This window comes from Zootoca vivipara, chromosome 10 (genome assembly GCF_963506605.1).
Source record: "Zootoca vivipara chromosome 10, rZooViv1.1, whole genome shotgun sequence".
Lineage (NCBI taxonomy): Eukaryota > Metazoa > Chordata > Lepidosauria > Squamata > Lacertidae > Zootoca > Zootoca vivipara.
Window position 1 is genome coordinate 24,433,778 of NC_083285.1, and position 14,349 is coordinate 24,448,126.

Consider the following 14,349-nt stretch of genomic DNA (forward strand, 5'->3'; position numbering starts at 1 on the left):
ATCCTAGCAAGCAAGTCCCCCTGGTTTCAGTTGTGGCAGATCGTCTTCTCTGCTTCTCCCATGCTCTTTAGGATTGAGTGAATTTAAAAACACCTAGGCTACAACTGCCCGAAGACGTCTGATGAAGCAAGAGGCTACTTTTTATTCTCTTACTCTTTACGTTCTCCAGGGTTCTTTCCGCTGATGCAAATTAACACCTGTTTTGGAATGAAAGCTGCAATCCAATAGGGTGTTAGCTTAAGCGCCATTGAACTCGGTAGGGTTTGCTTTTGAGTAGGCCTGCATAGGATTGTGCTATTGTGCTCTTAAGCAGTATGGATATAATAGACATACCTATTATTAGAATTCATGAGGCTCAATATGTACATTGAATTTGCACATTGTATGTAGGACCTGTGATATTACTTTGTTTTCTACATGGGAAGTTCTGCAGAAATAAGGGATTAAAATTTAAAATGATTAACATTTTAAATAATAAGCTCTGCACATTTAATGCTTGGATCTTACTGTAAGAGACTGTGATGTTCTCAAGCAAGGGACACGGAGCTCAGTGGGCGCTGCTTCCGTAGGTATAAGAGGGCAGAAATTTTCTAAAACAAGATATATAATTTATCCAGCAGAGTTATCACCCAGCGTTTGTCCCAATGGAGCTAAGCATACTGCGGGCTTGTTTGGATTTTTGTGATGGGTTTTCATCAGACAATAGGCGATTGCAATCATGAGCTGATCATGATGTTCCCAAAGCCTGTGCCTGTTCTGAAAAAAGCAAGGTACAAGCCCTTAAAGTCAAGGCCAGATGGCAAGCCTTCTGATTGTGTTCATGCAAGAGTCTTCCTAGAGGGCAGAAGCAAAGCCAGAGAGGATTTCCTTCCAGCTAAGCAGAGAACTTCAGTGTTGCTGATGCGTTTTACTAACCATCTGTCTTGTGGGCTGTTTGTCTTCCCGGACTGATTTTGTTGCTGCTATTCCCACCGCTCTTCCACTCAGGCTTCGCCTCCTGCACTGATAGGGGCTTCCCTGTGTTCCTGGGAATTAAATGAAGCAGCGATGCTTCTTAATTTTCCCAGGCACTTTCCCTAGTGAGCTCATCAGAAACAGAAAATACAGACGCTTCCTGCTATATGAAACATTCGCATTTCATAAAGCTGGCCATCGTGCTGCATGGCCCTGATGGTGCATGAAAGCCCCTTGATCGTGACTTTAAGCAGAGCATTATATGTGGAAATGTCCTGATGCACTTCGCTGTTATGTTAAGGCAGAGTTTATTGCTTGGGGGGCTTGTCCCTTCTCCAAGTCACCTTGCATGAGGTAGGGACCCTGTTGGTGTGCTGCCCCCCCTGGCTGCCTCTTGCTGGGACCAGAATGGGGCAGGGAAAGTGCAGAGACATCATGGCTCACTGCTGTCAAACTGGTGTTTCCCCCAACATTGCCACCACCCTGCCCTGTCCTTGCTGTCAGTCCGGAGGGTGCAACAGTGGGGGCACCCCACCTGCATTCCGACTGGTTGCTGTTAGATTTTACTACAAGGTCTAAATGCTGATCTCCTTGGAATATGGATTTGCTCAGCTTTGCAGGAATTCCTATCGGATGAAATTTCAAATAGATGAGTTCATATTTCCTAGATGAATTCACTACTATGAAAGGAGGCTTTCAGCTACCCTAGCAGTTGGATCCTTACCCTGGAGTGCATGGAGCACAGGCGATATCTGGTTTTGCAAGACCCAATCTTCTTGTCTTATTAGACCAGGAGGTCTGATCATTCTACTGACTGCAGCTGCAGAGTCCAAATAGAATTACAGGAGCCTATTTGCTGCCATCTTCTGGGGTGCCCCATAATACTCTCAATGTTTTCTATGTTGGCAGAGCAAGCAAGGAACGCCAACTAACAGACTGTGTCATTGGATTAATCATGAGTAAGAGAAAAGGACACAGACTCTCATTAGAACATCTCACTCTTGGGAGGAAGTGGGAAGTTTTGAACTCGGGGATATCATTGCGGTTTTTCATCTGTGCTACTATTTTGTAATTTGTAATTGCTACCGCTGTTTGTTAATTTGGAAAAGAATAAAAAACTCTGGTGTTTGTATTCAGGTGGGGGGGCAGGTTAACTACACAGATACCCAATGTGGTTATCCAGGTTTTCCTGGGTGGGGGCTCAAGCCAGAACCAAAGAGGAAAAAAATGGAAAATAACCTCTAGACACTAAACGTGGCTCTGCATTCTGAAGCCATGACTTCAAATATATTAAGGTAATTTATAAAGAGATCATCACGACAGCAGCTGCTAAGCCAGGCACCCCCAAACTCAGCCCTCCAGATGTTTTGGGACTACAACTCCCATCATCCCTAGCTAACAGGACCAGTGGTCAGGGATGATGGGAACTGTAGTCCCAAAACATCTGGAGGGCCGAGTTTGGGGGTGCCTGTGTTAAGCCTTGCATCAATCTTTTCCTCTGCCCAAGCAATGGGTGGGTGGGAACTCTTATGCATTTGTTGATTTTGGTGCCTTCAAAGGAAGTTATGAGTATATTGTTTTACTGGTCTAACAGCCTAGATTCCTTCTGCACTGTTTGTGGAATCCTCTGTGCCATTTTTGGTTCCCCTGCAACAGAAATTGACTCATCATAGTTGGAAGAAAGGATCTATTAGCTTTTGGGGGTAGGTTTGCAAATTGGAAGGTTCTGGAAAGAGACACCTTATCGTGGACTTAGACCTTGTCAATTAATTGGAAGCATTCTGCCATAGACAGCAGCTCATTATCTCTAGCAATTAGTGGCAACACCTGCTGAAAAGCAGCCCCATCTTCGAGAAGGAATAAATCACTCTATTTTCTCCTACGGTACTAAAAATGGCTGAAGTCAAGGAATTAAGCCTCTGAACACAACTTGCAATGGGGAAGGACACATATCACAATGAAGGCTGCAATCCCAGTTGCGCTTGCCTGGGAATAAATCCAAGTGAGCTCAATGGGGCTGATTTGGGACTAAACATTTATAGGATTGAATTGTCAGATGTTTACTGTGAGGCTCAGGGTGATGAAGGCTCACCTCTCACACTTGGAAAACCATCATGTAGCCTATTCCTGCCCACCATTTGGTGACCACCCTTTTCCTCTACATCTTATCAGTTGGACAAATCTGTTCATTTAATTGTTGCGCTTCGTCTATCACACATATATGGACAGACGGACAGTTCTCATTGGTAAGGCTTCTGTGATCAGTTGGTTAAGCTGATTAATTGTCCAAAACTCAGGATTGAATTTAAAGGTGCTGCCAATTAATTTGGTGCCCCGATTTGAAAACTGCAAATAGCAATCCTTAAAGGAGGCATTCCTTTCTGTGTGAAGAGAAAATGGAGACACCTCTTTCGTAGTGCAAGCAAGAACGTGTGTGCCTCATTTAGAAACAAAGAAGCAATGCTTCTTTCTTTAATGCTTATGTAAATTTATGCAGATTTAATTAATTGCTTAAGGGAATACAACCTGTATGATTAACACACACAAATATAATGTGGTAGGTGTACTTATTTAGGGATAGCCTAACTTCTGTTGTTTATCCTTTGGTAACCTTTAGGCTAGATTACTGCAACACATTATACGTGGGGCTGCCTTTGAAGACAGTTCAGAAAGTGCAGCTGGTATAGAAGTCAGCAGCCAGATTCATGACTGGGGCAATACAGTCTGAACATGTAACACCTACCCAGTCTTGACTGTACTGGCCACCAATAGTTTTTTGGCTCAAGCCAAGATGCTGGTTTTGACTTATAAAGCCCATTATCTCAAGGACTCCATCTCCCCACATGAACCAACCTGGACACCGTGTGCCCTTTCTGAAGGTGCCTTTCAGTGGTGGATCCTCATTGGTGGAATCCTGTCCCTAGGGAAGCATGCCTGGTGCCCATTGTTTGCTTTTAGGTACCAGGCAAAAACATACTTATTTATCCATGCTTATGGTTTTTAGATATGCCACTGGCTTTCGTCATGTTCATCCTTTGTCATCGTTTAGCCTAAACACTGAGATCCAGCTCCAAGGGCCTTCTCGTGGTTCTCTCACTGTGAGAAGCAAAGTTACAGGGAACCAGGCAGAGGGCCTTTTCGGTAGTGGCACCTTCCCTGTGGAACGCCCTCCCATCAGACATCAAAGAGATGTGTGCAACCTTTAGAAGACATCTGAAAGCAGCCTTGTATAGGGATTTTTTAAACGTTTAATGTATTTGTTTATTTCAGTCAATGACCAGTAATGTTAAATGTTTTGTTATGTTTTTACATAAGTTGGAAGCTCCCCAGAGTGGCTGGCGCAACCCAGTCATAGAATCATAGAGTTGGAAGAGACCACAAGGGCCATCCAGTCCAACCCCCTGCCAGTCAGATCGGCGTGGTACAAATAATCATTATTATAATTAAGTTGGGTGAGTAGGCCTTGCTCCTTTAAAACGCATTATGTATTGAATGAGTATTTTAGTTCTTGTTTATTGTTGTGATGGTGATGATGACTGATTAGGAGAAAGGATTTAACCCTGGTTCAAGTTGTGGCATTCCCCTGCTCCCTTAACAAAGTTAATTTTTCTATTAAAGATTTTGCTTTGACCAAATTCACATGCCATGTAAAAGGCATTAGCAGCCTCTCCTAAGTACATTAGAGCAAGTGTTAGCCCCCACCCATGGCTTAGATTCCTTTAAAAGGAGTAAAGACTCTGAGATTTCATATGTCATGCTGAGGGGGTGGGGGGAGCTGTTACTCAAATACTGCAGATAACCTAAGCCAGAAGAACACATTGAAATAAATGCTTTGAGACAATACTATTCCTATGGTAACGTCAGTGAAGGAATCTGACTTACCGCAAGGATAAATTTGCCTCAGTGTGTAGAAATAATCCTCAATTCAGAGCAAGCTTTTCAGCTTCCTAAATCCCTGGCACTGATAGGGAACCAGAGCTCTGGTTATATAAACAGGGAAAAGCAAGGTTCTAATCTTGGAAATAGCACTGGAATTGATGGTATAATGTCACCGTGCAGATTTCATCCCCCAAATCTTGCCTCGGTAAAGGCAAAAGCCTCTGACCATGAATAAATGCAAGGATAAATAGATGCAAAACAGATTTTCTCTTAATGTATTAAAAAGCTTACTTCAGTTAATTAAATGATGATATTCAACAGAATCCCGGTTCCACAAACTAGGCATTTTCATTGGAACAAAAGACTCCATCAAATGATAAAAAAAGATAGGTTTAAAAATAATTGCTATGAACCCTGATTATACTTTACATAGTAGCTCAAAATAGGATTGCATCAGAAGGTGAAGGCTTGGTTCCAATAATTACTTTCTTCCCTCTCCCCCAAAACTCACAGTAACATTTCCAGTGGATTTTTCACTGTATGTCAACAAGTAAAAGGCTGATTTGTGGAAGTTCTTTGGAAAGCACTGGAGCAACTCAAAGTAAATATGTTTAGGGTAACAATGTCAAACAGCAGACTAGCAAGTGCTTGAGCATAAAGTAGGAGAAGTGGATTTATGGCCAACGTGGCATGCCATCTAGAGAATAACTCTTAGCTAGCATGCTTTGTCAGAAAGCTACTGCGGATCAAGATTTCTTTTCAGGGGCGAGCAACTAAACTAATTTTTCACACTGTACTTGGCTGTTCCTTCCAATGTTTCCAGGAACATTGCCGTTCTGAAATTGCTATCTTGCGTACAAAGAATTAGATTTCATTGAGGGAAATGGCACAGACTCAGCAGTGGACAGAAGTCTCAGGTGTTATGGTTCAGGAGTTCAAGAGCAGAGCAAGAAGTTCAGAATGGAATAGAAGAAACAAAGATGTCCTAACAAGTTTTCACACCTGCCAGCCAAGCTTTTAAAGATAAGGCAAGGTGTACTCACACGTGAGATGCTCTCATCTTGCAGGGATGTCAGGATTGCAAACAGGCACTCCTATGGTGTGGGTAGGTCTGCTCCTATATGCAAATATGGCACCTGGTTCTTAATGACAGGACTGCACTCTCCTTTTGGGGTACACATTCAGCCATTCCTGCCTCCGGTTCCACTTCCCCATATGGCTGCCCCCAGCCTCCAAGCTTCTAGTAAGAACTCAGTTATACAGCTGCAAATAAAATGTTTTAAATGTGTTGTTTCGTGCAATATACAAATGTGACACTAGATGGCAACATTGAGCTATGCCAAATTCAATGTATTTTTCAAAACTTTTTTTATAAAAGCATTTTCACTGTGTGTTTTATATGTGTGTAGATTCCACCTAAGACACTCTGCTTCCCAGGGAAGTCAGGTTTCCACATTTGTTTCCTCTTCTTCCTCCTCCTCCTCCTCCTCCTCCTCCTCCTCCTGTTAACGCAACCCAACCACAACTCCAGGCCTCATGGCTCTTGTCTTTCTCAGAACAGCAGCCCCATCTCTTCCCAACCACCACATGGCCAACAGCTTTGAAATCTGTGGAGACTTTTGGAAGCAGATTATGATATGGCAGGGGGGATCCGATATACAAGCAAAAAAATAAATAAAACCCCATATATTTTAAATGACTCTTGGGGTTCCGGCCTATAATCAGTCTTTGACACTGACAATGTTTGAAAGCAATTCAAGCGCTGCTGAGTTCTTGCAGCTTTTGTCAAGTTGTGGGTGACGTTACCGGCTGTGCTCTTGTATAAATAAAGTATATTATGTACTGTGTCATGTTATAGATTTCAACAGAAATAAGTCATAAAATACAACGGAAAAAGCAGAAGAGTCAGTAGATCAGTACACTCTAATCAGTTCATGGATCAGCTCCAAGCATGTGCTAGTGTCAATTCCACCTGCGTCTGTTCATCAGGTCCACACAATCCACAAAAAGAGTTGTTATAGTTCCACAGAATCCTTTCACAAAGTCTAAGACAAAGATTTCCGGAATATTAACCTTGTTTTGCCATCCTGGGCTTCATCAGTAGTACAAGTGCTGGGTACTGTAAGATCAAATAATAATAATAATAATAATAATAATAATAATAATAATAATAATAATAATAATGGCTGAACAATGTTGTGATCACATACATTTTCACAAAAAGAATAATATAAATACCATAAACAACTGTACATACCATATGTGATGTAACAAGATAGTGGATCTATGGCATAGTAGTAGCTGTGATAAACAGCAACTGTTACAATGTGGGGTTATATGGACAAGCACAATATTGATTTAAGTTACATGTGTTGGCAATCCATGTAACCAAAGGTTTGGTGTTGTTTTGCCAAGTTGCGGGTGACGGCATCTCCACCTTGTTTCACTTGAGCTGCACAGTGGGAAGCTTCAAGCGAGGGTGAATGCTGTCAGTTCTTAAGTTATTACCAGGGTTCATTCAATTTTCCAGAAAACTGAAGCTACAGTGCATCAACATTATTAGGCATTTGGTGTAAAATAAAAGCACTGCATGGTAGGCTGTGTCTCGCAGTTCCTTTTGCAAAATGTCATTTTGGCTTTCTTTGATTAAAGGAATGATGAATGCTTTGAATTAAAATAGTAAAATATTCTGTATGAAAAATGGGCAAACCCATACCAGGAATCACTTTCACAGGAAACTGTTACTGAAGGAAACCTAGCTTTTCCACAAGATAGCAGGGCACTGGTGTTAGATCAGGCATCCCCAAACTTTGGCCCTCCAGATGTTTTGGGACTACAATTCCCATCATCCCTGACACTGGTCCTGTTGGCTAGGGATCATGGGAGTTGTAGGCCAAAACATCTGGAGGGCCGCAGTTTGGGGATGCCTGTCTTAGATGCTTCTCCTCTCCCAACTTGTCATTTAGAATGGTTTGTCCTTCATGGGATGATTTGGGTTTTTCCCTTCTGCATTCTGTGCAGTACTAACTACTTTGTCAGTGCTAAGTAAATTGGCTGTAATGATTTTCCTCAGTACGCCAGATCAGAGCCTCGAGGCTGTTTTGGGAAAGTTTAATAGCTTTTTGTATCCAATAAAACTTTATTATTATAGGTCTGTTCCACAGCACCAGCACTTTGCATGAGAACTTGGAGCCCTCTGAACAAAACAGAATAATGGAAAATTTTAAAACTGATTTTAAATAGCACCTTTAACAAACAAAAAGGGGGGGGATGCAAAGAAAAACAGAAAGGAAAAAAGGGGGCGAGAAGAAAGGAAAAACCTAATCTGCTCACATTTTAGCTATGAAAACTCACAAGACATCCATCCTAATTTGATATATTACATTGATGTACTCCAGGCAAATGTCCATATAAGTACCTACATGAAGTAGATGCTTTTAAGTTTAAATGCAGCAATAGCAGTTAGGGCCTCAGAACACTGTGTCGTAGACTATGGTTTATTCTTCCAGTCTATTTTAATAAATTAATAATAATAATAATAATAATAATAATAATAATAATAATAATATTTACACCCTGCCCATCTCTCTGGTTTCCCCAGCCACTCTTGAGATATAAGTCTCTTGGCAACCATAAAAACTCACAAAATCTACTTTTGTTGTCCTAATGATAGCCCCCATATTACAGGAATGTAATTAAAAAGTGCACAGATATCTGTTTATATCAATTATTTTTAGCTTGATATATCTATGAAATTACAGAGGGTGCCATTTAAATCCTACTTGTGGTAGACTGGAAAGCAAAGGGCTTGGGCAGAGTCCCAGAAGCCAGGGAATTTTTGACTTCACCGAGATGCAACTAAGTTCAGCGCCACCTAGTGACTAAACTATATGATTACACTATCCACATAGGTAAGCGTTACATTTTCATGGCTCAACCTGTCCCTTCCTTTGTGCATGTTATAAAAGTGAGGTGGAAAGCAGATCTAGGAATGCTGTTCTTTTTAATATCCCCACAGTTGTGCAGCATGTCTTAATGTCATGTTTTAATATTAGGTTTGGTAAAGGGGGAAGATTAGTATGCATCCTTGCATTCAGCCTGCTGAATTTGTACTGATCACCTGGACTGAACTTTTCAACCTAGGCAAATGGAAAGCATTTAAAGAGATGGTCTCAGTACCTGTCTCTTTGCTCTGAACATGTTGCCACCCAGGAATGAACTATTTTCAAATAGTGCTAGAAGACCTGTTATATAACCAAGCTTTAATTGGCTAGAGAATCGGTACAGGAGGTATTTTAGTCGTGAACATTTCTCTGTGGCATTAATTATATCTCATTCATTCATTCCTCTCCTACCACCAGATGGACCAGAGTGCTTAATACATTTTAATTTTTCTGTTGTCAAACTCTTGCTGCCTGCCATGAGCCCAAAATAGCACAGGGTGTTGTTGTTTTAAGGCACTTTTGAAACTTTTGTTTCAAAAGTTACAGAAAACAGAGATTAAACATATCCAGAGAAAATACCTGGAACACAGCTGCAATTCTGTAAATACTTACCTGGCTGGGATTAAGCCCTGTTGCACTTGATGTAGCTTACTTGTAATGTTTAGGATTACATTAGCAAGATCATATAATGATTTTGGGTGGGGTTGGGTCTGGGGTGTATGATTGACATATCTTGAAAAGGGTGGACTTCAAAGACAAATAAATGCATAAATTGCTGCTCAAATACTAACTGTGTTGGACTGCTGCCAAGTTTGCCTTCAGAGACTGAGCTATATCCTTCACTTCTTGAAGAATGTTGAAAACGTCCATCTAATTTCTGCTTCAGATGGGTGTTTATAAACACACAAGTTAAAGCAAACCGCACAAAGGAAGGTTTATTTGCACAACACATAACAAATTAGCTTGGGCTGTCGAGCCCACACACCAGATGGTATGGATATGGTTATAACTGCGATGTAATTTAAATACTGTGCAAGTCTGGTAAACCTAAACAACAACATTTAAAGAAGGCAGCCGTTTTTTTAGTACTGATGTGAGATGGTACTACAAGGGGTTTTTCAAGGAATGCTGTAATATACATAGCGAGCCAAGGAATAATTCAAGCACCTTTGTGATGCTGTTTTAAATGCACACCTCTTTAAATGAAAAAAAAAATGGCCTGAGAATTTTCATTGGTGAAAAGGATGTGAACAGATCAGCCACTGAAATATTTATCCACCTGAGACAGGAAATTTTTATTGCATTAGCAGCCAACATGGTGTTGAGATGCTGCTGGACTCCAAACCCCGTGTCCAGCCACCATGAGATTTGGGAGATGTTGGGAGTTGTGCACCCAGCTGGTTCCAGGTCTCCTACCTCTGCCCTACTGGCTTGGCTGAGACACCGGCTACTACTTGGCTCCTCCTCTTCCTCAAATGTCACCTGTCAGCAGGATGTCCACCTGGCTGTCACAAAGGGAGAGATGTATGGCAGAGCTAAGTCCATTACGTCTGCTGAGAGACCACCTAGAATTTGCTGTCCTTCTCCTCTCTGATTTGCTTCTATTTAAGATCACCGTTATAAAATCATTTTGTTTAATTAGCAGGGCCATAAAATGGTTGCAATGAATGGTAAGTGCAAAGCTGTGGTAAGTTCGCTTGCCTGATACATTCCTGACCACGTCGCCCCACACCCTTTTAAAAGATGTAGTGGTAAGGCCGTCTAAACCTGTGGATATGGCTCTGCTTTGCCATTCAGCTGAAAAAATGGTCTGTGGTATGAGAAAAGATGGAAGAATCTCAGAGAAAATGCAGGATGATAATGATTGGGTGGCAGTGTTGTATGGATGCCCTGTAAAAAGTCACTGAATGCCCAGGCTAGAAATATCCTTAAAGTTATGCCTATGACTAGAGTAGCAGCAAAAATGGTTATGCAAATGTGGCCTCCACACCACTTACACATAGAAAATCTAATGATTCATGACTGAATTTTGTGTATTTGTTGGCTACTAGGATAATCTCTGAGCAACTTTTGAGACTGAGAATGTGCACAGTATGTTTCCATAGGTAGACAGGCATAAGAATTACATGGCTGCAAAGTGATATTCAAGACTGGTTTTGTTATGACTCTGCAAGCATCTTGTTTACAGTCTGCTGTCTGGCATTATACAGACTCCTTTGAATTCTCTCTCTTGCATGTTGCCAAAATGTCTTGTTTGGATTTTTTCGCAGTGGAATCAAATGAGAAGCAGCTAAATGTGTACAATGGCACAAGATGATAGCTATTTTAAAAGTTGCTTTTGGCAAACATAAAAATTAAGACTGAAATGTAATTATCCTTTACCAATTGAGCAGGAGTGGAGAAGCTTTTTTGGCCTGATAGCCGCATTGCCTCATGGGTAACCTTCTGGGGCAGGGCAGCCCAACATGCGGCCCTCAAGGTCTTTGTTGGTGGCCCTTGGTGACATTGGACATCCCCTGACCCTGCACCTCTTGCACTGCCTTACTCACAGCGTATCCAAAAGTTGAAGCAAACAAGTCTCCACCCACTGGCAGTAAAATAAAGATGAAAAAAGTTTCCAAATGGCTTAAAAAGAAAAGTGCTCGGTTTTCTTATAGGTTAGCAAAGATGCAGGTTTTAATGATCTTCCTTTTGTAGAGATTCAGTTCACCTGGAGGGAGCCATGATTGGTATGGCTCCTCCTTCACTTGTTCCAGGAAGCACAGAAAAGAAAGAAAGTGTGGGCAGAGGAGCAAAGGCTGCTGTGAGCCAGCCAAGACACACCCACTCTGGCAACTTAAGCTCTGGGCTCAGGTTAACCCTTTCATGCATGCACATGTGAGCCAGTAACTGTACAACAGAGTCTTGTCCCCTAGAACCAGGGGGCGCCTTTGCATAGGGAAACAGACCCATCTGCCCTGATGGAGTGCACTCTTGAAATTATGATCTCCCCAGAAGCTGCCCTACTCCAACTCAGGACAAGCAGGCTGACCTGACCTAGATCTTAACTGACAGTCAAGCAGTTGGGAGGGTGTGTGACATGAGATATGCCTCTCCACTGACCATATGTTTTAAACTCTGATTAAACAAGTGGTTACGAGTGGGTGAGGTGCATGCCAGCTGCTTTTTCTCCACAGGTTCACAGATACGTTACACTGGCCTTAGCTGTGGTATACTGGTGCCATTCGATCATGCTATGATTATGCTTCTATAATGACCTTAATCTGGCACTCTCCAGATGTTTCTGGACTATAACTGCCATCATCTGACCATTGGTCATGCATACTGGAACAGGTGTAAATTGTAGCCCAAAGTATCTGAGCACACCTGGGTGAGGAAGGCTGTTCTTCAGTGATTTGTAAGAACTATTTTCAGTAGGCGACTCAGAGTTTGCCTTAATTGTAATGGGTAAGGAACAAAGAATACCTCAAAAGATTATTTTCATGCTGAATTGATAGTTTTAATAAACTATATGTGATTATTTGTTGCTGTTGTTCATAAGGATAATGACAATAGCAGCAATAACAGCAACAACAACAGAAACGGATCGTTATGCAGTAAGAAAAGTAATCAGATATGAAAAATAATGGCACCCTTTTATCTGCCTAACCCATATTTTGATTCAAATTTAGTAGAGAGCATTGAATTGTCATACCAGATTGCTTTCTTTCAGAAAAAAAGTGTAATCTGTTTACATTATTTGTGCAATTAAAACTGACAGTTGATGTCAGTGTATTAAATTCCAGCAAATTGGAGCAGTTGGTTACCTATTGGGACTAAATCCCAGAAGATTCAGCAGCATATATAAACTAATCCATGATTAAAAGAGTGATTAATTTGCTGTGATATGAAACAACCCCATTGCAATTGGAGCAGAGTTCCTGCATCATCATCAGCATCAACATCATCAAAATACTCCATTGCCATAGGCAAATGTATCCCTTAATTTAGATGTCTAAAGCAAATTTATTTCTGATTCTAAGCAAAAGTCCCAAGGTCTCAGTAATTTTAAAGATCAGCTGAACATGGCTGAAGATATGTGAAGATTCAGCATGGCCTGCATAATCCTCAGAATCACACTCATAAATGAATTGAAATGAATTGACCACCTTGGCTATGAGTCCTGCTCCCTGCTTTGCAGGCCTATTCCCGCCTGGCCTGGGAGGGCAGGGCCATGACTGACTCTTGCTACAAAAGCTGAGGCTGCTGAAAAGGTCTTTGGGAGGAGGAAAAAGCAATGCGACGATGGGGTTGTGGCACTCGTCTTGCTTCAGGCCAAAGGAGATGGCGTTAGTCCACAGACAGCTTTCTGGGTCTTGTGGCCAGCATGACTAAACTGCTTCTGGCGCAACGGGATAGCGTGACAAGTGCCAGAGCGCATGGAAATGCTGTTTACCCTCCTGCCACAGCAGTACCTTTTTATCTACTTCCACTGGTGTACTTTGGAACTGCTAGGTTGGCAGAAGCTGGGACAGAGTAACGGGAGCTCACCCCATTGCGCAGATTCGAACTGCTGACCTTCCAGTTGGCAAGCCCAATAGGCTCAGTGGTTTAGACTACAGTGACTTTACCTTTTATAGCACTGTGGTGGGTTTTTTTGTTGTTGTCAAATTTAGTTTTGGTTATGTACACATTAGCAGCTTGAAATGCAACAGGGATATGGGCTCAGTCAATGCATGGCAAGGATTCTCCAACTAGTCCCACACTGTGCCTATATGTGCAGACACCAGGCTGTGTGGCAAGTTGACACAGCTCTACGATACATCAATACAATGCCCAGGCATCAATTTCTGACTGGTCCATTAACAAAAAAAATCTCTTGAACAAAGGAAGGTTATCCGCCCTGTGGAACGCCCTCCCACCAGATGTCAAAGAGAAAAACAACTACCAGACTTTTAGAAGACATCTGAAGGCAGCCCTGTTTAGGGAAGCTTTAATGTTTAATAGATTTTTGCATTTTAATATTCTGTTCTGTTGGAAGCCGCCCAGAGTGGCTGGGGAAACTCAGCCAGATGGGTGGGGTATTAATATTATTATTATTATTATTATTATTATTATTATTATTATTATTATTATTATTCCAATTACCATACCCATGCTTAGTATTTAGATAGTACCTTTATGATTCTTTGAAACACAGGAACCCCTACAACATTCCTGTAAGGTACATCAATATTATTATTCTCACACTGCAGACGTAGGGATTGAGACAGAAAGCTTTGACCAGGCTTCCTCAAACTCTGCCCTCCAGATGTTTTGAGACTATAATTCCCATCCTCCCTGACTACTGGTCCTGCTAACTAGGGATCATGGGAGTTGTAGGCCAAAAACATCTGGAGGGCCAAGGAAGCCTGGCTTTGACTAAGGTCACCTATGGTAGCAAGTTCTGGCTAAGGGCTTTCTGGAATGTTCTCACAACATCTCCCACCATCTGTTAAGGATGACATACAGTATAAGAAAATTTTAATTAAGTTCTAGTGCTTTGGCTTAATTGAATAACTTATTGTGCTTCCTGATACCATTTTTACCTCTA